This window comes from Erythrolamprus reginae, chromosome 3, assembly GCF_031021105.1.
Source record: "Erythrolamprus reginae isolate rEryReg1 chromosome 3, rEryReg1.hap1, whole genome shotgun sequence".
In the NCBI taxonomy this organism is placed as follows: Eukaryota; Metazoa; Chordata; class Lepidosauria; order Squamata; family Dipsadidae; genus Erythrolamprus; species Erythrolamprus reginae.
Genome location: NC_091952.1, coordinates 96,103,619 through 96,127,728, shown reverse-complemented (window position 1 = coordinate 96,127,728; position 24,110 = coordinate 96,103,619).

The following is a 24,110-nucleotide window of genomic DNA, read 5'->3' as shown; positions in this document are numbered from 1 at the left end:
GTATAACTGCAGTTGTTTCAAAAGTTGGACCAATGATGGCTGAACATAATAATATGGAAAATAATATGGATAACAAATGGAAAAGTTCTTGTGTGGTCAAGAATTTTTAAGAGTAAGATTTTAAATAAATCCTGAATAAAATAATTATAGCAATAACACTTCACTACAATGAGAGTTGAGAGTCCAAACAGAAAACAGGAAATGTTGATAAAAGAATGAGAAAGAAAATGCATAATGAAGGTGATAATAGCAAAACATCAGAAGAAGTACAACATTCAGCCTTCAACTCAATTGCTATAATATCTGTTTAGTAGAAAGGTTTTTTGTGTGTTTCACATTTAATAAAAAGCAAAGCAGTTATTGCAAAGAAAATTACTTGCAAAGAATTTCAAATCATTCCAATTTCAATAAATATGGAGACATACATTACAATTAATAAGTAATTCTGTATGGATGAGTGCAAACATATGTATGCACATACTTATATTCCCAGGTGTGAAAAAATGAAAACAATCCACCTTTAAAAATAACTTAAATGAAGACTTCTACTTTCAAATAGATCATATAATAGGGATTAATTAAAACAGGATTGAAAACTCTATTTTTGTTGTTTTGAATTTCCTTAAGCAACGAGTGACTTTTTTCCCGAAGCCCATACAAATGTTTTATTTAATTTAGAATTCACCTCACTTCATCTGAAATCAATGTTGTACTTGTCATACTGATTTCACAACACACATTTACCAATACCTACATTACCATAGGTCTTTCTATTCTTTCCTTGTGTTGAATATAAAATTGTCTCTTGGCCATACCAGAGTAACTGGGAGAAAAATATTCATAGGTGACAAAAAGCACTGTTTTGACAATTCATATTATTCAAAAGAAAAGAAAATACTGTGAATAACATTAAATGAATTTACAATAATGAAATTTGTTGTAAATTAAAATTAGACTTTAGTTTTGCAGCATGGATACAGTGTGGTGATGGAGATAGCTTTAAGGACTAGAAGGCTGCCTCAAATATGTTATTCCCCCCTGTTCTCTGAAATCATATTTATAGGAAAAATTATTCTTATGGTTTTTTCAGTATTAAAAGGTTCAAAGCAATGTTGTATCTTCCTAGATTCTCCAGGGAAGGGTCAAATATTTCCTAAGAAAAATTATATAAATTTTCAACCACTAACAGTCCTTTATCTTTCACATTTTAAATTAGCATTTATACAAAATACTGTATACTCTATCTATCTATCTATCTATCTATCTATCTATCTATCTATCTATCTATCTATCCATACATCTATCTATCGATCTATCTATTGATCTATCAATCGATCAAACTATCTATTCATCTGTCATCTGTCTGTCTGTCTCACTCTCTCTATCCATACATCATCTATGATCTCTCTGTCTCTCTCTGTCTCTCTCACCATACATCATCTATCTATCATTTATCAACTGTCTGTCTGTCTGTCTGTATCCCTACCTACCTACCTACCTACCTACCTATCTACCCATCCATCTATCCATCCATCCATCCATCCATCCATCCATCCATCCATCCATCCATCCATCCATCCATCCATCCATCTATCTATCTATCTATCTATCTATCTATCTATCTATCATCTATATCTATCATCTTTAATTTATTTATTTCTTATGGAAGATAAGTTGCAATTTCAGGGTTAATGTCACTTAGCTGTTGACTTTTTATATTATGTTGCTGGAGCTTCCTCCCCTAATTCCATGCTTGCCGAATAAACATCTGACAAGGGATTTCATTGTACAACTCCTATATGCTTGTCTGTATATCCAAAACTCATGCTTTGCAACACTGGGAATATTCTCATGTTGGAAGTATTTCAAAGGGAGCATTGTGGAGGATGGTCAGGGATGTACCTGATCTAATTGTAGGGTCTGAGAAATCTAAGCTTGCAGTTAAAATGGACGAAAGTCTAATTCCCTCTTTCTGTAATGTTAAGATCAATAACAAAACTCTCACTGGTTTACTGAGAGTTGATGTAAGTTATATATTAGCCCAGGACTGTACTTAATTTCCATTTCTTCAGGGTCTCCCTCCCCCAATAAATCTGTCTTTTATTTAATTCACATTGACACAAGGAGTGAAACCAGATATTTTATAACTTACACTAAAAGGCAAGAATTTTGTACATTCCTAGTATCTCTCATCATTAGCTGAATCGAAGTCTGCTATCCAAAACATCTGGAGGGCACTCCCTTATCTCTTGTAAGTTCTGAAAGCCATACAAGAATAACATACATTGGGGATTTGTAGAAGCACTGGAATTAAATATTGCCCTCTGTAACAGCAATTTAGAGAAGCAGTTACAATTCTTCTTGTCATTCCAATTGCCTTTACAACGAACTCGGGTTGAAATGATTCTTGTTGAATACAGAAAATATTGATTGGGTTGCTTTGACCCAAAGGTTGACAGAAGCAGGCAGATAGTGGTTCCAGCTCTTCATCCTATAGCACTTGTCACTTGTAAACCCAAAAGGGCCTTTTTGTACTTGTCAAATGTACTTTGTGCAACTTCAGCTTGTAGTTTCTGCTGTTTGTTACTTGAAGTGGTCTCCATTCATTTCTGCCATCAGTGGGTGGTGGATGGGAATGGGCTTCCTATTGAACTATCTTCAAGCTAGATGAGATTGGGATATCTAAATATTGAAGAACCATGGTTCTCAGTACTTATGTACATTTTCTTCCCTGGGTTTCTTTTGGTTGGCAGATCTTGCCAAATCCTAGCTCACCAATAATTGCAATGGCAATAACAAACATATCTATTTCAGATCTCCTATGTTATGAGAAAGTGAGGTTGGAATTGCTGTCTGTGCTTTGGAAAAGCAGCTGTAACCATGCTTTCTCCCATTTCTTTAGTGCGTTAAAACATTGAATCGTACATTTATTGTAGACATCCAAGCTGGTGTTGCAGTTCCCTGTGATCATTCTAGCACATCAAGGATGTTTTAAGATTACAAAAACTAATGCTAAGAGATTGATACCCCCCCCCCCAAAAAAAAAGAAAAGAAAAAGAAAAAGAAAGTTCTACAACATTAACTGAAGCAGGGATGAGTTCTAAACTACCTCACTGCCAGTTCACTTCCTCCTGTGATGCGTTGATATACATTATGGGCATGTGCGTGCTTTGTGCATGCACAGTGCCAAAAAAATAAAAAAATAAAAAAATTTAAAAAGCCAAAAAAAAAGATGGTGACCACCCCTATTTTTTTAAATTCAAAAAAATAAATAGATAGTGGCACCAACTAAACCAGTTCTGTGGCATCATTGTGATATCAAAATCAGGTCACTACCAGTTCGGGCAAACTGGCCCAATATGGGAGAAACCTACCTCTGAACTGAATGAATTAAAGAGGAAGGAATACAAAGTTGTTTTATTTGATCAAGGTTTGTTATCTCTGGTCATCTTTAATGTATTTTTTGCTAACATTAGGATTGAAATGACAAGACTGTAAGGATTTGTTTATACATAAGAGATGGAGTACAAGAAGAAGAGATCATTTGCTCCATTCTAAGAGAAAGTGATAAGTTACTCTAATTATTTGTATTTGTAATGACAGAGGAAGTAATTTCTTTATATATTTATTTTGTTTTCATTTTTTTACTATGTCATTGTTTTTTTCTTCTTTTCTATTTTTCTTTCTATTTTTTCTTTCCTGCATTTTTCCATTTTTTTCTTTTTTTGTATTCATTTTTATTGTTGCAATTGTGATTTTCATAAAATTACCATAAAAAAAGATTTTTTTTCATTTCAAATATTTTTTGACTTCCTTGTTGAACTTGTGGCTCAGGGATTTTATCTATCTATCAATCTATCTATCAATGTATCTATCTATCTATCTGTCTGTCTATCTATCTATCTATCTATCTATCTATCTATCTATCTATCTATCTATCTATCTATCATCTATCTATCTATCTATCTATCTATCTATCTATCTTTATTATTATTATTATTATTATTATTATTATTATTACTATTATTATTTATTTATTTATTTATTAGATTTGTATGCCACCCCTCTCCGTAGACTGGGAGTCGTGTGGCAGAAGACAGTCTTGAAGATAACCTATCTATCTATCTATCTATCTATCTATCTATCTATCTATCTATCTATCTATCTATCCATCCATCCATCCATCCATCCATCCATCCATCCATCCATCCAAGTATACAAAGATATAACAATATGATACTAGTAAGAGAGAAACATTAGGACAGGGAACAGAAAGCACGCTAGTGCACTTATGCATGCCCCTTACTGACCTCTTAGGAATTGGGAGAGGTCAACAGTGGATAGTCTAAGGGTAAAGTTTTTGGGGTTAGGTGATGACACTACAGAGTCAGGTAGTGAGTTCCATGCATTAACTACTTGGTTACTAAAGTAGTATTTCCTGCAGTCTAGTTTGGAGTTCATACACACACACACACACACACACACACACACACAGAAGGTGTGTCCTGGGTGCTTTTTGAGCTGTGTAAAGACCAGTATGTCTTTAATTAATGTTCTGAATCTAAATCATATAAGTTATGGTCTGCAAGATACTCAGTATCTTAGCATTAAGAATGTGTATATGGATTAGGATTTTTTTTCTTGCTTTTTCCAATGTGTATCTTCTGAAAACTTTAAACAGAATGTAGGATGTAGGCAGAGGGAAAAGGGAGCTTTAGTCTAAATGAATGACACTGAAAAAACCTGACAATTTTTTGAAAGCAGCTAAAGTAAATCTATCACTAAGATTGCAGATAACGATAGATATCATAAGCAATGTCAAATTTCTAAATCAATAGACTGCATAAATGAAACTGCACTTCAAGTATTGATTAGTTAGCGAGACATAACCTAATGGCAAAAAAATTATCCATAAAAAGCCTGAGCAATGCAATCTTAAATCTGAATGTCCTTATTACAAAAAAGATAATAGAAACAATTTGAGAACAGAGTTGTGATCATTTTACTGGAACAAATTGATAATCTCTAAAAATATATTGCAATGGATAGATACTGTAGTTATTCAGGTGGATGTTTATACAAAAACATTTCAAATTAGGTCTTTAAGAAGCACAGTGATGTTCATCAAAGTTTTATGTGCAGCCTGCAGAAACTTGAAAACTAACCATGCAGTTTTGTAAACTCCAAAGTAAGTTAAGTCGAGAATAACATTATCTGGGGGAAATTGAGGAAAGCCATAGATTTGATTTCTGACTATACCATCTTGCTTGTTGGTGTTCATTCATAAGCAGTTCCTAGAATCATAGACCTGAGAAATAGTTTGAAGATGCAGTTTCCTAATAAATTATAATAGATGAGTATTTGGTTTAGTATTTTTTTAAAAGAAATGACAGAGGGAGACAGGAGGAAAAAATGATTTTTTGGTGGTCTAAACTGTCATACATTTCCAACTTCTGCACAAGGAAAGTCAAATGCCTCTTGGGTTGCTTCATCCACTGAACATTTTTCATAATGTTTAACTGAAGTCAGTTTTTCTGTGTCTATGTGTGGAATGGAATCTAAAGTTAAGGAGAAGAAATGAGTAGTTCAAGAGGTCATGTAAGTGAGGAAACAGGCAGAAGGAACTGGAGTTTTTCTGTCTAGACATAAGTCATGGGAATTGGAAACAGAACAGGTAAAAAAGGTGAAGTTCAGCTTATAAAACTCCAAGAATAATTTAGGGATTCCCAATGCATATAGATACTTCTGGAGAATGTTATTCAACAAAGAAGAAACATTCTTTAGGGAATCAATACATTGTTAAATAATTGTTTAAAGACTAGCTTGATGAAGAAGTGGTATTGTTATCATCATAATAGTCATCATTATTAGCATCTGAAAATTTCTTGTAGGAAAACCTCTAAGAGCACCTTCCAAAAATCAGCAATATGATTGCCATATGTTCAGTTTCCTGTATTAGAATAACAGAATAACAGAGTTGTAAGGGACCTTGGAGGTCTTCTAGTCCAACCCTCTGGTCAGGCATATACCATTCTAGACCATCTACTCTTAAAAGCCTCCTGTGATGAAGCATGTACATAAGGAAAAGAGAATTAGCTGGGAGAGATGAACAGCATCATTTTTCTGGGTATGCTCATTTCAGAGTTTTCATTATATCACATTAAATGAACATGGAAATAACAGAGCCAAGGTCAGGTGTCTCATTTGGGTCTGTTTTTATACATAAAATCTATATTTACTGAAAGCTCTCTCTAAGTGAAAGAAACAAGGCGGATGTGTTGGTGGCATTCACTTCATTTTTAAAAAAGGTTTGCTACAATTAATGATTTCTCCTATGAGATGTTTGAGTATAATACTATTTTCCATTAGTGCTGTTCCTACTTCTAAAGGGTTTTCTTCTACTCTGGGGGGAAAATGGGACTTTAGACAAGAAAAATATTATTATTATTATTATTATTATTATTATTATTATTATTATTACTATTACTATTATTATTATTAATTAAATTTGTATGCCGCCCCTCTCCGTAGACTCCTGATGCTTACCCAAGTGTTATCAGTACCAGGAAAATACTCAGTTGAGTTATAACAGCATTCATTATAGGCAGATAAAACATTATTGCTATAATGGATGTTTTTATAGACTCCACCCATGCAGCAATGTTTATTCTCTGTAAAAGTTTGGATTCCATTGAGTCTTCCCTTTTCCCCGAGGGTTCGACTGATGCAATTTCCCCAGGACATTGGCATGCATACAAATTTTGTCCCTAAATAAAGCCAATACAGAGTTGTGGTTAAGATGTTAGATTGGAATTGGATACATAGATTTTAGTCTCCTCCTCTTGGTTGACTGAATGTTTAACGAATTGTTATGGAGAAGAATCGGTCTTTTATTTGTAAAAGGCAGAAAAAATAAGCTTGAGGAATAAGAAGAGCTGCTAAATAAAATAAGAAAACTGAATCTAGGGCAGAATTCTAACCTGAAAAAAGCAAACAAGCAAAGAAAAAACACAATAGAATAACCCAAAGCAGGTTCCCATTTCAATTCTCAGCTTAACAAGGTATGAAAAAGAAGCCAGGAAAAGATAATATCAATATACTTAATTGAATTGTTGGGGAAGCCTGTGGCGCTCCATATATTATTGACTTATAGTGCTTAGCATTCTGTTCCATTAGGCATTCTGGGAAAGAATGGAAGTTCATCAACATCTGGAAAGCCAGGGCTTCCTTATCCAGTGGTAAACATCTGGAAGAAAAAAGTGCCAATTGCTGACAGATGGAAGCGAAATATTTTTTACGATGGGCCATTAATCAGGAAGTGTTCTGTTTTGTTGCAGAACTGTCCAACACCTGACCCTTCTCTCATTTGACCAAGAAGCTAACAACATAGAGAAATGCCAAAACAACATGCCAACAGCAAAGGAGTTTGCTGCAGAAGGCAACTGAAAGTGCTTTCCCTCTTTAACCTTATATCATTTATATTATATGAGTCAGTGGAGGAAAGCCTGGAACAGATGTTTACTGGTCAGACACTCAAGTGCTATTTAAGCAACAAATGATAGGTAGAGTATGAGATGATTTTTAATAGGTCCTGGGAGAGAAGACACACAAGTACATTCTGAAATGCTGACATCATACTTCTTCACAGTAAGGGGACATCCTTCTTCAGCTATATACCTTCTCATCCTCATCTTTTTATTAATCCGGTCTTTGCAGTGGTGGCAAAGATCTTGATCCTGGATTTTTTTGTGTTGTTTTGTTTAGAAAGCACAAGATAAGCCAAAACTACTCAAAGCAAATAAGATTGATAAAGAACTGTGGTCTTTTTTTCTTTTTAATATCTGGAAGCCACTGGTTTTGAAGTGGAATATGTGTTGTTTCTAGGGGATATTTGTGTTTACTGTTGATGCTAAGGAAAAAAAATCGGGGAGAGAAGAAAAGCTTTTGATGCAGCTCAGCCAATTTTTCAATGATCGGGCTTTAAAGAGAGCTTTTTTTAAAGCTCAGGTGAGCTTTCTGCCTTCAGCTTTTCTCTTGTCTATCAATAGAGAAATAGACAATAAGCCAGCAGTGGATTGCTACTGCTACAGTATGCTTCTACGAACCAATAGTGGCTGTGATAGAAGGCTCCACCCACCTGCCCTGACGCTTCTGCGCATGTGTATAAATGTTGCACATGTGCATGAAGGCGTACATGAACCAGTAGCAATGAGATTTAGAACCCATCACTGCAACAAGCCATATTTACTTAAGGATAGAACTCCACCAGAAAAGAAGGATATCTCCTCACCCACCTTTTCCTCACCATGTCAGAAAATGTAAGTATATGCATGATTAATAAACGCCCAGATTTAGTTCCATGTGAATGAATATCAAATGGGAAGAGATGAAATTGACTGTGGATTAAAAATGCCATTCAAAACTGAACAGAAAACACTTGGCATGTCAGAGATCCCTCACAAAAGACAGGAGATGAGAATGTCATAAAATTATTTTCCCCCTCTCTCCATAGCAATATTGCTCTAAATTGCAGAATGGGTGTTTCTCAGTATTGGAACAAGAGCTTTGCAAGCAGAAGTCGCTGTCTTCAGAACTAGACATTTATAGAAGTTCCCAGATGGTCAAACCTTCTGTTTTGTAATCCTACAGAACCACAGCTTTGAGTTCTAGGCATAGAGGCCAGCTGGGTGACTCTGGACCAGTGTCTCAATCCAATCCACCTTATAGGGCTGTGCTGTGGGGAAAATAGAAGGTGGGGAAATTATATACGCTGCTTTGAGTCAACAAAAAGAAAGGTGGGCTATAACTCTAATAATGAATGTGTCAGCATTCCAGAATGAATGGATGGATGGATGGATGGATAAAAAACTAGTTATAATGCATGATACAGCTTCCTATGACTGTTCTGAATTTTCACTATTTGAGGGTGTTCTGACCCAGCTCCCCAAACATGATAAACCCTCTGAAGACAAACCAATGATTCCTTTATTAGGTGTGCCAGCAGCCCTGGCAAAAAGTTTGTCTCTTACCACAGGCTGACAAGTCTGTCTAGCAGGGAGGTGAATAGTTGTCTGGAACATCTATTTATCTCTGCCCGCTGCCTTATATTCCCAGAGCTAGGGTGGGGCTTCACTAGCAGCAATGGCTTTTTCATCCCAAGGACCAGATCACGGGTTTCCACTGCTCTCCTCTCTTCTGCCTTCTATGCATCCGTGTGTCAGCCACTGGACCCAGATTTTCCTCCTCTTCCACTTCCTCCAGACGTGGGGGCTGTTGATTCTTTATCTGGGGGCTGACTCTCTATCTGTTTCTCTGACAGCTCCGTTCCATCTTTCCCCTCAGGTTGCCTTGATGCTGACTCCTATGCCTCCTCTTCATCTGATTCAGTTGCTGGAGGGGCCAGCGGCTGACAGGCCACAACAAAGGGGAACATGCTTCCAAACTGACATTTGCTTTTAAATAACACCAATATTGTCGCAAACTAATTCAGTTCAGAACTAAGGCACCTGGCTAGAAACTGGAAGTCTGTGAATTCTACTCCAACCTGCGGCACAAAGCTGGATGACCTTGAGTTTGTTAGTCTCTGTTAGTCCTAGGAAACAAGCAATGAGTCCTCTTAGAGGGGTGGCATACAAATCCAATTAATAATAATAATAATAATAATAATAATAATAATAATAATATTATTATTATTATTATTATTATTATTATTATTATTATTATTATTATTATTATGTCAGTACAACACAGCAAACAAGATCACTATGCTGGATTTCGTATTTCATCACCAGTCGGGCGCTTCCCAAGCACCTAGGACTGCGTGATGTAGCGGCGAATTATGTTTGCCGATCCCAGTAAAGCAGCCTTTTGCAATTGACAGATGGAGATTTTGTTAATTCCGATGGTTTTCAAATGTCCGCTGAGATCCTTTGGCACTGCGCCCAGCGTGCCAAGTACCACTGGGACCACTTTCACGGGCTTATGCCAGAGTCGTTGCAGCTCGATTTTTAGATCTTCGTATTTCACTAATTTCTCTAGCTGCTTCTCCTCAATTCTACTGTCTCTTGGGATTGCGATGTCAATGATCCATACTTTCTTTTTCTCCATGATCACAATGTCTGGTGTGTTATGCTTCAGAATTCGGTCAGTCGGAAGTCGGAAGTCCCACAGTAGTTTTGCCTGCTCATTTTCGACCACTTTTTCGGGCTTATGATCCCACCAGTTCTTTGCCACTGGTAAATGGTAGTTCTGGCACAAGTTCCAGTGGATCATCTGTGCCACAGCATCATGTCTATGCTTGTAGTCAGTCTGTGCGATCTTTTTGCAGCCGCTGAGTATGTGATCGATTGTTTCATCTGTTTCTTTACAGAGTCTGCACTTTGGATCGTCTGTTGATTTTTCAATTCTGGCTTTGACAGCATTTGTTCTAATGGCCTGTTCTTGTGCCGCCAGTATTAGTCCTTCTGTCTCCTTTTTGAGTGTTGCTGTTGTTGTTATTATTATTATTATTATTATTATTATTATTATCATTATTATCATTATTATTATTAAAAGTAAAACACTTCCCAAGAACCTTGCCAAGAAATCTGGAAGTCACCAGAGTCAAAAATTGATGTCAAGGCACCACATACAAAACTGCAGGAAGTTTGATACTTCTTTCTTTTTATGTTAAATGCCAACAAAAATCTATACTGTTGCTCAGCTGCAAGTTCACCTAGTATTAAATAGTGGCTGAAGATGATACTATTCTTACTATTGTAGCAGTAGAATGAGAGTCCAATTTTTGTAGTTTGATACATTCAAAATTTAGAAGCTTTGCTAGTAACATTGGTGGCAGAAAAACATGATGGGTAGCCAAGTCCCTATTACTACTGTATTAATGATAGATAATGTCCGTCTGTTTGGAAAATACACGAAAGTATTCCTCCTACGATAATGAATTTGTTCCATAGAACTCTATTTTGTAAATCATATCTTTGCTCATTATTATTATTTTTAAAAATGTCCTTGCTATCAATGTTGTTTGGTGGAAAAAATGGACCGGGAAATACATTTTTAAGCATTCATTTTCTGTATAATTAAAACCATAATAATTTCCTTTGGAATATGTGCAGCTGCTAGATTTCAAGTTGTAATTTTTCTCCAGTTTTAAAATGCAAAATTATTAATTACCATCCAGCCTTTGCAGGTGATATTACAATAATCAATCTAAAATCATTTCCATGAAGAGGATTACATCTGAATAATCTATTCTGGCCTAATTGCACAATTCAAAAGTTACCCTTTTCAAAATGTTATGACCAATCAAGCTACATTGATTTCCATAAACTTTCACTTGAATCTGTGTTGCTGTAATTTATGCTGTTATTTGTTGTTCTGTTACTCTTCTTGTATTTATCTTATTGTAATTTTATATATGTGTTTTCAATGATGAAAAATCAATGACACAATTAATATTTCATTTCCCTTTGTCTCTTGATCAGCATTAGCAAATTAGAAACTCAGACTACAGTCTGAGCAGTGAAATGTGTTTAATCCATTTAGACCTGTCCATCTACTTCTTGGAATTTAAATTTGATATTTAAGAAAAAATATATAATAAAGCTGATTATCATTAAAACATTTGATAACAGCCCATGCATTATTTTATCTTACTTGTATCATTTATATATGTTCTTGCTCCACATTTCCAGCTGAGTCTGTTTAATTTTTTTTGAATCCTTTCCTTTAATCTTTTTAATTTTGTGGAGATTTTTCTTTTCACAAACCAGATGTTTCAGAAGAAAACATGGCCAGTAGCCTAATTTTCTTTCTGTCATGCTTGATGCAGTGATTGCTTCTTAGTTGCCCTGCTAATAATGATGAAACCTGGATGGACATAATAAAAAAAAAAAGTACTATGAGATAGTAGAAAAAAATCCAGCCCTCGACAAACAGCTATATTGCTGCTGACATTTACCCTTACTTCATCTGCATAGAATGTTAAATTTCATCTTAGATTGATTACTTGGAGAGAGCTGGAGGATTTGGGGTTGGGGATTTTTTTTTGGCTTCAGGAGGTAGATAATTTTGGGGGGTTAATTTATTCATATTCTGTCAAAGAGTATAGTCTTCAGACATAGCTCCAGACTTGAATGGAAATATGCATAGGTTACTATTTGCCACACAAATATGATCAGCTAATGCAATCTGTCTCAATAAGAACAATCCCCATTTCTTTTAACCGCACAATCTTATTTGTTAGGAGAAGAATGAGACTACGGGAAGGAGTCACAGCATTTGTATTTTTTCCAAACAACCATGTGTAACAATGGTTGGTATAACATATCAAACCTACACAGAGCTTGGTTTGATGTTCTTTAAAGACTCCTGAGATCAGGACCTGTATAATGTCTTTGAAGCTCAGGTTTTATTTCTTCAGAACAAAGTGAAGACATGACTTCTAATGCTGGTTCTGCAAATATCTCATCAATATTTAAAGTGTCAAGTGTATTTCTGTTAGAGGTACCAACTGCAGATCAAAGATGTTACCTCTAAGGTGTTGGATTTCCTTCAAGGGTCTTCACAGTTATGGCTTTCCTTTTATTGGGAGTGAACATCTTTTAATACTACTTGCTTTTGCTTGAGACTTGAACATATTGTTTGACAACTGAGGGAATTCATTGTTTCTTTAATACACAGTCAGGGAAAAAGCCAAAAGAATTGTTCACCCCAGCATGAGTTTATTCAAAGAAGAAAAGTCTTGTACAATGTGTTTTCCATATGCTTTTATGGTAACATTCTCTCTGTCCCTGTTCATCAGGTCAGTACTATTGCTGTTGATATTTTTAAAAAAGAACTGTCATGTTCCTATTTAAAAAGTGCCAGGAAGAAAGAACTGTATTTTAAGCTATGTAGTACTGCAGGGGTGATGATGTGTGACACCCATGATGCAACCAAATTGTGACTTTGCACAATCTTGATTAGTCATATTGGGTAAAACTGATGGAACTGCAATTCAATAACATTTGGCAAAATCACCCAGTGGCCATTCTTGTATTATAGGCATTGGGATATCACCACAAAGAATGGTTATAGGTGTCTTCTTTGTTCATCCTCAATAAAATAAGTCTTCATAAACATGAGGAAAAAAACCTTCCTTCCTTCCTTCCTTTATTTATTTATTTATTATTTAGATTTGTATGCCGCCCCTCTCTGCGAACTCAGGGCGGCTCACAACAAAGCATAAACAAATCGTACAAATCCAAATAGATTCAAATAAATTTAAATATTAAAAAAAAAAGTTTTAAAAAAGAACCCCAATATACTAACAAGCACACACACAAACATACCAAACATAAATTGTACATGCCCGGGGGAGATGTTTCAGTTCCCCCATGCCTGATGGCAAAGGTGGGTTTTAAGAACTTTACGGAAGGCAGGGAGAGTAGGGGCAGTTCTAATCTCCGGGGGGAGTTGGTTACAGAGAGTCGGGGCAGCCACAGAGAAGGCTCTTCCCCTGGGGCCCGCCAACCGACATTGTTTAGTTGACGGGACCCGGAGAAGGCCCACTCTGTGGGACCTAATCGGTCGCTGGGATTCGTGCGGCAGGAGGCGGTCTCGGAGGTATCCTGGTCCAATGCCATGAAGGGCTTTAAAGGTCATAAAGCTGTGGATCGAGGAGGACGCCCAAGTTGCGGACCCTCTCCTTCCTTCCTTCCTTCTTTTCTTCTTTCCTTCCTTCCCTCTCTCCCTCCCTCTCTCCCTCCCTTCCTCCATTCATTCTCTCCAACTTTTAAAAATCAGAGAACTATTTCTCTATTTCACACGAAGAAATAGAGACAAATTAACCCACCTCTGTCGTCAGGCATGGGGGAACTGAAATTTTCCCTTCCCCCTAGGTTTATAGAATTTATGCATGGTATGCTTGTATGTATGATTGGTTCTTTAAATTGGGGTTTTTAAGATTATTTTCAATATTAGATTTGTTTACATTGTCTTTTTTATTGTTGTTAGCCACCCCGAGTCTTCGGAGAGGGGCGGCATACAAATCTAATAAATAAGTAAGTAAGTAAGTAAGTAAGTAAGTAAGTAAGTAAGTAAGTGAGTGAGTGAGTGAGTGAGTGAGTAAGTAAGTAAGTAAGTGAATAAGTGAATAAGTGAATAAGTGAATAAGTGAATAAGTGAATAAGTGAATAAGTGAATAAGTGAATAAGTGAATAAGTGAATAAGTGAATAAGTGAATAAGTGAATAAGTGAATAAGTGAATAAGTGAATAAGTAAATAAGTAAATAAGTAAATAAATAATGATTTGTTTTATGAGATTATACCCTAAGCAAATGGAAATTGGTCAGTTATATTTTGAACCTTATATTTCAAGTGGTAAGCATCCTATTGCAAGTTTATGAGAGAAAGGGATACATATCTTTAGGACTATTGGAGTGGCAGAATAGTTTAACATTAAACAGAAAAATAAATCTCTGGATGTCATGCAGCCTCAGTGTTCAACAAAATGAATCTATGTTGACAACACACTAGCTAAGGAGCCTGGCTGTCTATGGAGCTTGGAGATTCTTAATACCTGAATAGAAATTCAAGAGTTTTACCAGTATGAAAAATCATTTTGTGTGTGTCTGCAATAACATTTATTTGTGGTATTGATTCTTCATATGGTTCAAATTGACCAATACCCAGTTGCCGAGAGCATAGTTTTAAACTGAAGGTTGAATGTCGGCATTATTTCTTATTTATGATACACATAGACAGAAAAAAATCCCTTTGCTTTTACATTATACAAAGTGATAAAAGAGCTAAGCATAAGAATTATTAACAGACAAGAGGCTGAGCTTGTTTTTGATCCCATCCTCTTTACTGTATGATGAAATCCACATCTTCAGTATTTGATATGAAACATATCTTCGTTACATCTGCTTTACAGCAGTATTCTCATAAACCTGTGAATGGTTATAAGTCTTATAAATCCTCGTTTGAGAGGTTGCCTGGCTTCTTAAATTATAGTCTCCCATACAGTCTGAATTTAACTAATTATAGATTAACTAAAGTTATAACTGGATTACAAAGAAGAATATGACCTGTGGTTTGGCACAGTGATTAAGATGCTGGCTTAACAAAACTGTAGATATGATGAATTCAAATCCCACTTTAGGCATGAAAGTCTGCCTAACTTTGGCCAGTCAATCTCCTTGAAATCAACTCACCTTACTGCACTGTTGTGATGGTGAAAACAGGAAGAGGAAGAGTATTAGTTATGTTTACTGCTTTGAATTACTTCTAAAGGAATAAAGTGGGATAAAAATATAATAAAATAAATACATAAAAGTATTTGAAGCAAACGATCATGTCCCCGATATTATTTTGTTTATTTACTCATCGTGGGGGAGATTAAGATTTAATAGAAATAGCAATAGCACTTAGATTTATATACTGCTTCACAGTGCTTTACAGCCCTCTCTAAGCAGTTTACAGAGTCAGCATATTGCCCCCAACAATTTGGGTCCTCATTTTACTCAGAAGGATGGAAGTCCTTGAGTCAAACTTGAGCCTGGTCAGATTTGAAGTACCAAATTGCAGTCAGTCAGCAGAAGTAGCCTGCAGTACTGCACCCTAACCACTGAGTCACCATGGCTAATAGGATTCAGGTTTCTCACAGATGTGCCAACATGGCTTTGCTAATAAATTAGAGCTTTGAGGAATGCTATACCTTGGACTCTGATTTAGTTTTGGATGCTAATTAAACAATAAAACTAGAAAAAAGCATTACATGCATGATTGTGTAAAGTCAGTCCCCCTGTTCTTCAATGTGCATTCTATGATTTATGTAGCACAAACAATGATAAAATAAGCTTAACCTCAAAAAAAGATGAGGTCACCCTGAGGAGCTGGGGGGAACATACTGCGGAAGAGATTCTACCAATGGGAAATTGGTATCCTGCCACCAATTATAAACAAACATGCGTTGCTAACCCAAAACCACATTTATAGTAATTTCCATAGTGCCACAGCTGAACCCAATGCAAATATGTATGAGAGCCCAGACAGAGAGTAGACCAAGAGCAATGGAAATAGGAAATGTCCTTTATGTATTTTGCTTGTGAGATTGACTGATTTCATTCAGTTGTTGCATCTACAGCCATTAGACTGTTGTGGTTAGCTCTGGCCCAGCTCCTGCCCCAAGGAGTGTGCAGGTGGATGTGGGGGAAACATCCACATGCCGCAGGCCTGTTTTGCTCCTGATGGAATCTGCTGACGAAGCCTCCTCTGACCAAGGAAGCGTGAGTGACGGGGAAGAGGGGAGTTTGGCAGACAGCCCAGGAGGAGATCAATCATCTGTATCATCCTTGGATTCTGAACAAGAATTAATGAAACATCCACGCATGCGTAGAGTGATGCATAGGAGACAACAACTGAAGGATTATTACAAGAGAAAATGAGGCCACCTGTGGTTGGGTGGGGCTGCTGTAATTAGTACTACAGATAAAAGTGCAACCTGGTGTTTTAGCCTCATGCCAGTTTATCTGATTCATTGTTTCATCAAGATCGTGGTTTTTGTGCTGTTCAAGATTGTATGTGGACTCTCTGGACTTTAGAATTGGACTCAATTTCCCAGTTATTGGGTGAGCAATTGGATTGCATTTAACCTGTGCCTTGTGTGTACCAGAAAATCCCTTTTACGTTTAAAAAGGGAGCTGTTTCTGTTTTTCTGTTTATAAAAACTTTTGGGTTTTCCTTTTATCGTGTGGTGTGTGTCTTCCTGGACTAATTACCCTGTAATTACGGGTGGTTGAAACACGCCGGCAGAACATAGACAATATCTTCTCTTTGACTTTGCTTAATCTTCAAATGACACTTGGCCCAAATACCATTGTTATAACTTTGGGCAATAAAATCCACCCATCCATCCATTAATTAATTTTGGTTATGCTCTTGTATGTATTCTGGGCTGGAATTTATTGACAATTTCATCTGGGAACCTGTTCTTCTTGGCTTCATCCCCCATAAATAGAAGTGTCAAAAAGAAGCGCAGGTTTTAGAGGCATAGAGGCTAAGAAAAGAATTATATAACTTGGAAAAAATAATTCTGAAACATATTTGTAGCAAAGAGTGATTGAAACCTGGTTTTCTGAATATCTGAAATCATATGCAAGATTGCTTGCATATAATTAATGTGACATAATTATTTATTTTCACGCTAATAATCCTTGGTTGTTAGAAAACCTTGGGAGGTGATAATAGAACAAAGTCTTAGTGATGACACTATACCTGGCTTCAGATTTTCTCAGAGCAAGAGAACTTCCCTCGCTTTTTATTTATGTATTTATTATTATTTATTAGGATAAATAAATACTTTTCTATTTGAAAAGGCGTTTTATCTCATCTTGGGAAATTCTCCTTTGATGATCTTTATAATCTTTGTCCTTCCTCTTCCCTTTTAAAAATAAACAAAACAGTCTGAATAATTGAGTGCCACCTGGCCACATGGCTACCTCTTTCCTCCCTCTGAATTACAGGAATACAGTAGTCCCTCGCTATATCGCGCTTCACCCACCACGGCTTCACTTCATCGTGGGTTTTGAAGTCAGCGTTGGCACAGATATGGTGCTTAGAAGTTTGGAAGGGCAGGACAAGCCAACCAGCCCGCGGCTGGGCGAATGATGAGCGGGGCGGGGACTGAGCTCCGGCGGAGGCCCGTCCCCTCGTTCAACCCGCCTCGCCAGTGCTGAGAAGGCAGTCTTTGGAGGCGCGCTTAGTGGTTGGCGGTGGCTGCGGTGTGCTTGGGGTTGTAGAAAGAGCTCCCGGCAGCGCACGAACGAGCGAGCACGAGCAAAGAAAGGAACACAACGCAGCAGGGATTTCCAGACTGGGCTCGAGGGCGGGAGAGGAAGTGCTGGGCGGGTGGAGGGGAAAAAAAAGAAAAGAAAAGAGAGAGAGAGAGAAAAAAAGAACCAGCCGGGGCAGCTCACCAGGGACTTTCCAGCCGGGGCAAGGCAAAAAAGACAACGTTTGGCCGAACTGCTGCAAAGAATAGCAGTGGGTCGGGAATGCTCGGGGCGGTGATTCTTTTGCCCCCCTCCCCTTCTTTTCCTCAGGCGCAGAGTAAGTAGTAGTGGGGGGGAAAGGTTAGCCGGCCGTTGCTCGCCTCCAGGCATCCGGAGCTGGTGGGAAGGAGGAGAAAGGGAGCAGGGAGCGTCCCCCCTAAAGTACTATCAGTCAATAAATTCCCCATCACGGATTTCACCTATCGCGGCCAGGTCTGGAACGTAACACCAGCGATAGGTGAGGGACTACTGTACAATTTATATATCCCAGCTCCAGTTCTGTTAATTTCTCTTCATTGTGAAAAATACCCAGTTTTCCCCATTCTATTGTATATTTTGAAAGTAACTCAGAGGCCTTTAAGGTGATTCAAATACCTAACTTATTTTCTAGGCTTTTATTTCAGCTATTTTTTTTAATTTGTTCTTTCTAAAGAAGTTGCTTAAAATAATTCTTAAGAAGTTCATTTCTCCTGTACTTTGAAACCTTCAGAAAATATTTCAAAGACTCATACAGTATATATGGAGGTTCAGGAAGAAGAAGAAATTTGATAAATGAACACAAATAGATGTCACTCAGACCTTCAGATATACCTAAAGAGCTTTGCCAGACTGTGAATAGTGAGGGTGGGATACAATCTAATGCTAAAATATGTTCTCTAAGCCAGGTTATTGGATTTAAAATGGTAAATGCAATTCAAACATACACATGCAAAATAATACACATTGGAAGAAAGCGTCTGATATAGCAGTGGAGGATTCTGATCTAGCAATGACTTAACAGGAAAGATATTTTAAGTTCATGGTATAGTATTCAATGAAAATTCAAACCAAGTTAAGCAATAGCGATGGAATTTAGACTAATCCCATAGTGGATTACAGCACTTTCTGTGCAGTTTATAATGTCAGCATATTGCCCCCAACAATCTAGGTCCTCATTTTACCGACCTTGGTAATACATTCCCCCCTGTCAGGACTGAACTCCAGGCTGTGGACAGAGTTTGCTGAACTCCAGGCTGTGGGGAAAGTTTGCCTGCAGTGCTGCCTTTTAACTACTGCACCACCGGGAATTATTTGAGAAAGGTAAGTTTTTCAAAAGGGAAGATAAAATAGCCTTGAAGGACAGGAGGAGCAGCTGCTATGAAGGCAATGGACACAGAAAATATGAGAAAACATCTTAGACAAGCTTCTCCCTAGTTTATACAAAGAGGTGGGTGAAGCATATTCAAACTTGTAAGATTTTGTTCACTGTTTAAATAAATTAGCATAAATTAGCATTGGTTTCTTGGTCTACTCTGCCTTCTTGGAATGATGTATTCATGCTTAGAATAGATAGAAAAGGAATTAAAAATAAAAACACCAATTTATTAATGCGCTAATATAAATCTGTGATGTGACTGCACTTGGAATATTCTCTAATGCTTTGGTTATCATAACTCAAAAAGCTTATTACAGATGATGAGAAGGGCAATCCAAATGATTAGGGAATTAGAAAAGTTCCTCTTTCTAAATGATAAGAAATTTATTTATTTATTTATTTATTCATTCATTCATTCATTCATTCATTCATTCATTCATTCATTCATTCATTAGATTTGTATGCCGCTCCTCTCCATAGATTTGAGGCGGCTATGAAATTTTAGCCTTGGAAAAGGAAAAGTAAGGAAAGCAGGGATGGAATGCTATCAATTCGGACTGGTTCTGGTGTCCGGGTAGGGAAAATTTAACTGGACTGGCCCACCTGCCCTCCCTCTCCTCTCCCATCTCCTATATTCTGTTCAGCTGATTCTCATGGCAGAGCGAATTGCCATCTCAGCTGATCTAAGAAACAGCAAATGAGATTTTTTGCTGCTTTCTTCATCCCACCCCCTAAACAGGGAAAGGAATACTAGCATTAATGAGATGTCTGGGCATTAAGCCAACAGCAATTATCACCTTGTTAAAATGTTGCAAGCTACAAATCACATTGCTTGAAGGAACTTACCCATTGAGAAACTGCCCGAAAAAGAAACTGTCTTTTGCTTCCTCTGAAGAAAAAGCAGAGAGCCTCTTCCAGTAAATATTTCATGGTGTCTTCTATTTATCTTCCATAGCAGAACCAAAAAGAAACTCTTCCTATGAAGAATTTTCCAGTTTTTTATTCTGGTTTTCTCCTGAAGCAAAAAAAACCCCTTTCTAGTGAAGTCTTCCTTGTGTGATTACTTTGATTTTCATCTGGACTGGAGCAAAATAATCTGGAGGCAGGCCTTAAATAACAACCCTACACTTATTTTGCTCCTTGCGTGGTGTGCCCACTATTTAATTTACCACTTCTATCTGTGCCTCCTTCCCAAACTTATACTTGTCTCCCACTCCTTCCCTTCCTGTTCTTCTCTTCCTCCCTCCTCCCTCCCTCTCTCTCTCTCCCACACACGTAGTTCCATGGTAAAGTTATCTTCCATGAAACCAGTCCCTGGTGCCTCTGAATTAGACCATGCAGGGTCCCTACAGGATTATGTATTAATAGAAAAGCAACTAACTTAGCTCTTTTATATTGCACATAAAAAACAGAGGAGCTCTAACCAACTATCACATCCACATCTGAATGAAGAGCCTGGAAAAGGTATCAGAATAACAGAATAATAGTGTACTTTGAAGAGGATTTGCAGGGGACCCTATACCATTTCAGAGAAATGGCTGTCCACTCTTTTCTTAAAAACCTCCAGTGATCAAGCACCCAGAATTTCTGGAGACAAGCAGTTCCACTGGTTAATTTTTATCACTGTCAGGAAGTTCCTCCTTAGTTTTAGGTTTCTTCTCTCTTTGTTCAGTTTCCATCCATTGCTTCTTGTATTTCCTGGTGTTTCTTTGGGTAATACACCCCCCCACACACACACTTCTTTGTGGCAGACCCTTAAAAGCCTGTTGCCTATCACATTCTTGGGTAAAGCATGTAAACCATTTCTTCCTTTCACTGGTCCATGAAAGTACATCTATAGTATGTAGATAATAAGTCAGAAAAAGGTGAACATCATTTTTACAGAATTATTATTATTATTATCATCATCATCATCATCATCATCAACAACATCATTATTTAGATTTGAATGCCGCCCCTCTCTGGAGACTCGGAGCGGCAAACAACAATAAAGCACAGTATAAATCCAATGATTAAAAACAATTTAAAACCCTTAATATAAAAACAATCATACATCCCAAACATACCATGCATAAAATGGAACGGCCCAGGGGAATCAATTTCCCCATGCCTGATGGCAGAGGTGGATTTTAAGGAGTTTGCGAAAGGCAAGGAGGGTGGGGGCAGTCCTGATCTCCTGGGGGAGTTGATTCCAGAGGGTTGGGGCTGCCACAGGGAAGGCTCTTCCCTTGGGTCCCGCCAGACCACATTGTTTCGTCGACAGGACCCGGAGAAGGCCAACTCTGTGGGACCTAATCGGTTGCTGGGATTCGTGCAGCAGAAGGTGGTCCCGGAGATATTCAACTATAATATGTTGAGGCTGGGTGTGACAAGGATTGTCTGGGAGGGGTTGTCATGTGACATTGAGTTGGCCATACCCACCCAGTCACATGACAACCAAGCCATGCCCCCAGAACCGGTAGGGAAAAGTTTTAGATTTCACCACTGAAGAAAAGCTGTAATTATGTATATAGAATCATACCCGGTGTAGAAAAAGTAGATAGAGATAAGCAGTCTCAGAATATGAAAATTGGAATCCTTTTAAGACAAAATGAGACCATTCAAGGAATGGAAGACAGAAGGATTGTCTCATCCATTAACTTGGATTGCTACATATGCTTCCAGAAACCCCCCTCCCCAAAGTATTATACTTTAAACAGCAGTTGCTGAAATGGAGTGCTTGAATAAATTTAGTTTCACCATATCTTTCTTCTGGGTGCATATAACTTAACCCTATGGACCACAACATGTGGATTATATAGGCCATTAGCTTGTCCCTGCATGTTCTGGACCAAGAATAGCAAACCCAATTATATTTTATTGATGTATTAAATTATCCTTCTTATGAAGCTGAAGAGAAGCAATATCAAGTAAGGCACTGTCTTTTGTAAAAGCTTGAGGAAATTTTCTTTGAGGTAACTTCATTCTGTGGAATTTCTAAGCAATCATTTCACTTTGAACTATAAAAATGCATTTGTTTCTTATTCATTTTATTCTATCCACATGTGTTCCCTCAAAATTGTGCTTATTCGATCACATCCAGTTATTGCTATCACTGTATCACCGTTTTCTGTACAGCCCTTACTTTTGTTCAATAGCCTTCAGATTTTGGGGTTAATATGGGCCAGTGTTAACATACCCAAGCAACATTCCTATTCAAAATATGCCTGTGTTCTTCAAAAAGCATGATCGTCCAACTCAGAGATGTTATAACATACATAAACATTCTTATTTGATTTGAAAGTAAGGTATAATTTGTATTTGTATGTACTATATGTTCAAGTCCTTAAATACAGTTCAAAATGGCATCAGGGTTATAAAGTGTAGTCATCCAATGGGAATTTGATAATATGGCAGATCCATTTTACTATCAGTTTAATTAAATGAATAAAATAAATATTGAACAGATACAGAAATAGGTGCTGGGAACTCACACCCCAAGTTATTTGTGTTCCTTAAACCTCTGAGCTGTTTTTTTTATCATGTCACTAACATTTAGTAATGAGTTATGTCCTCTGTACCTTGTCAGTACATGTGGTCCTCTACTTGTGACCACAATTGGACCAGAATTTCTGTTGCTAAGCATGATGGTTGTTAAAAGAGTCATGCCCAATTTTATGACCTTTTTTTATGGTTGTTAAGCAGTGGCTAAGTGATTCACACTTAGTGTTAACTGAATCCAATTTCTCCCATTGACTTCACTTGTCAATGGCTAGGAAGGCCTCAAATGGTGAACACATGATCTTGGGACACCACAACCATCACAAATACTTGGCAGTTGCCAAATGCCAGAATTTTGATCATGTGACTTAGGGATGCTGCAAGTGTGAGGACCTGCTGTATGTCGGGGTTTTCCAATGCTGTTAAAACGTTAAATAGTCACTAAACAAATTGCAATTTGAGGACTACTTTTATATCTCTCATGGCTTTGAAGATGTCAAGTCCTAAACAGAACTGCTTCTTAACTAATTCTAGGGCTTTCTTTCTGTTCCTAGCAGTTCCTGACTTTTTCTCTATTTCTCTATAGATCTGAATCTATATAGAAGAAATAAAAAATTGGTTAGGACTCAGTTGGTAGTCTTATTGTACTGTGGTACCTGTGCTATCAGGACCTGTTGTTCTGGGGTCTGCATAAATGAAATTTCTTGATGTCTTGCAGGGTCAACAAAGTATTTGCTGTTAGTGAAGCATTCATAGCAGTCCTCGTTCCATGCATTCCCTTTCTATAGGCTTTTGTATAGCAAAATAGAATATATATATAGTGGCATTAACCTTGAGCTATTTCCCCCTTTCTATCTAATAAAAAACCTTTAGCTCATGATTACTTTTATTCTCATCTGTATAGATCAGGTGTCCTTAACTATTTTATGAAAACCAAGGACACTATTTTTTATTATTATTAAATAGTATAGAACTGCAGAGAACTGTAGCTTAAAAATATCTATTGAATTTTCAAGAGTTTCTTTTTATTTTCCTCCTCTTGTGCATCGCAATGCACGTACGACTATATCCACGATCTATCTGAACTGATGAACTAAAAATGTTTTTTTACATTTAGAACTTGGTAAAAAATAATCTAGGAATTCTCTCTTGGGAAAAGCTGATGAGGTGGGGGGGGGGGAGGCAAGCTGGCAGCACAGTGTCCTATTATAAGCCATTCATTATTCTATTTCCATGTTTAAGATACTGCAGTAAAAGTGCATTACCTTAATAATCAATAACTCTGCAGGGGGTTTTAATGGCTAGAACTCAGTTGGAACTGAACTCCATTTGAAGAGGCAAAAGACCACAGAAAGGCCTAGGGGCTATAATTAGAGCACCGTAAAAGTAGAAGGTAAGGGTGGCAGAATGCATTAGCAATAAAATGCTAACTTGCAAGTAATGATTTTAGAATGTTGACA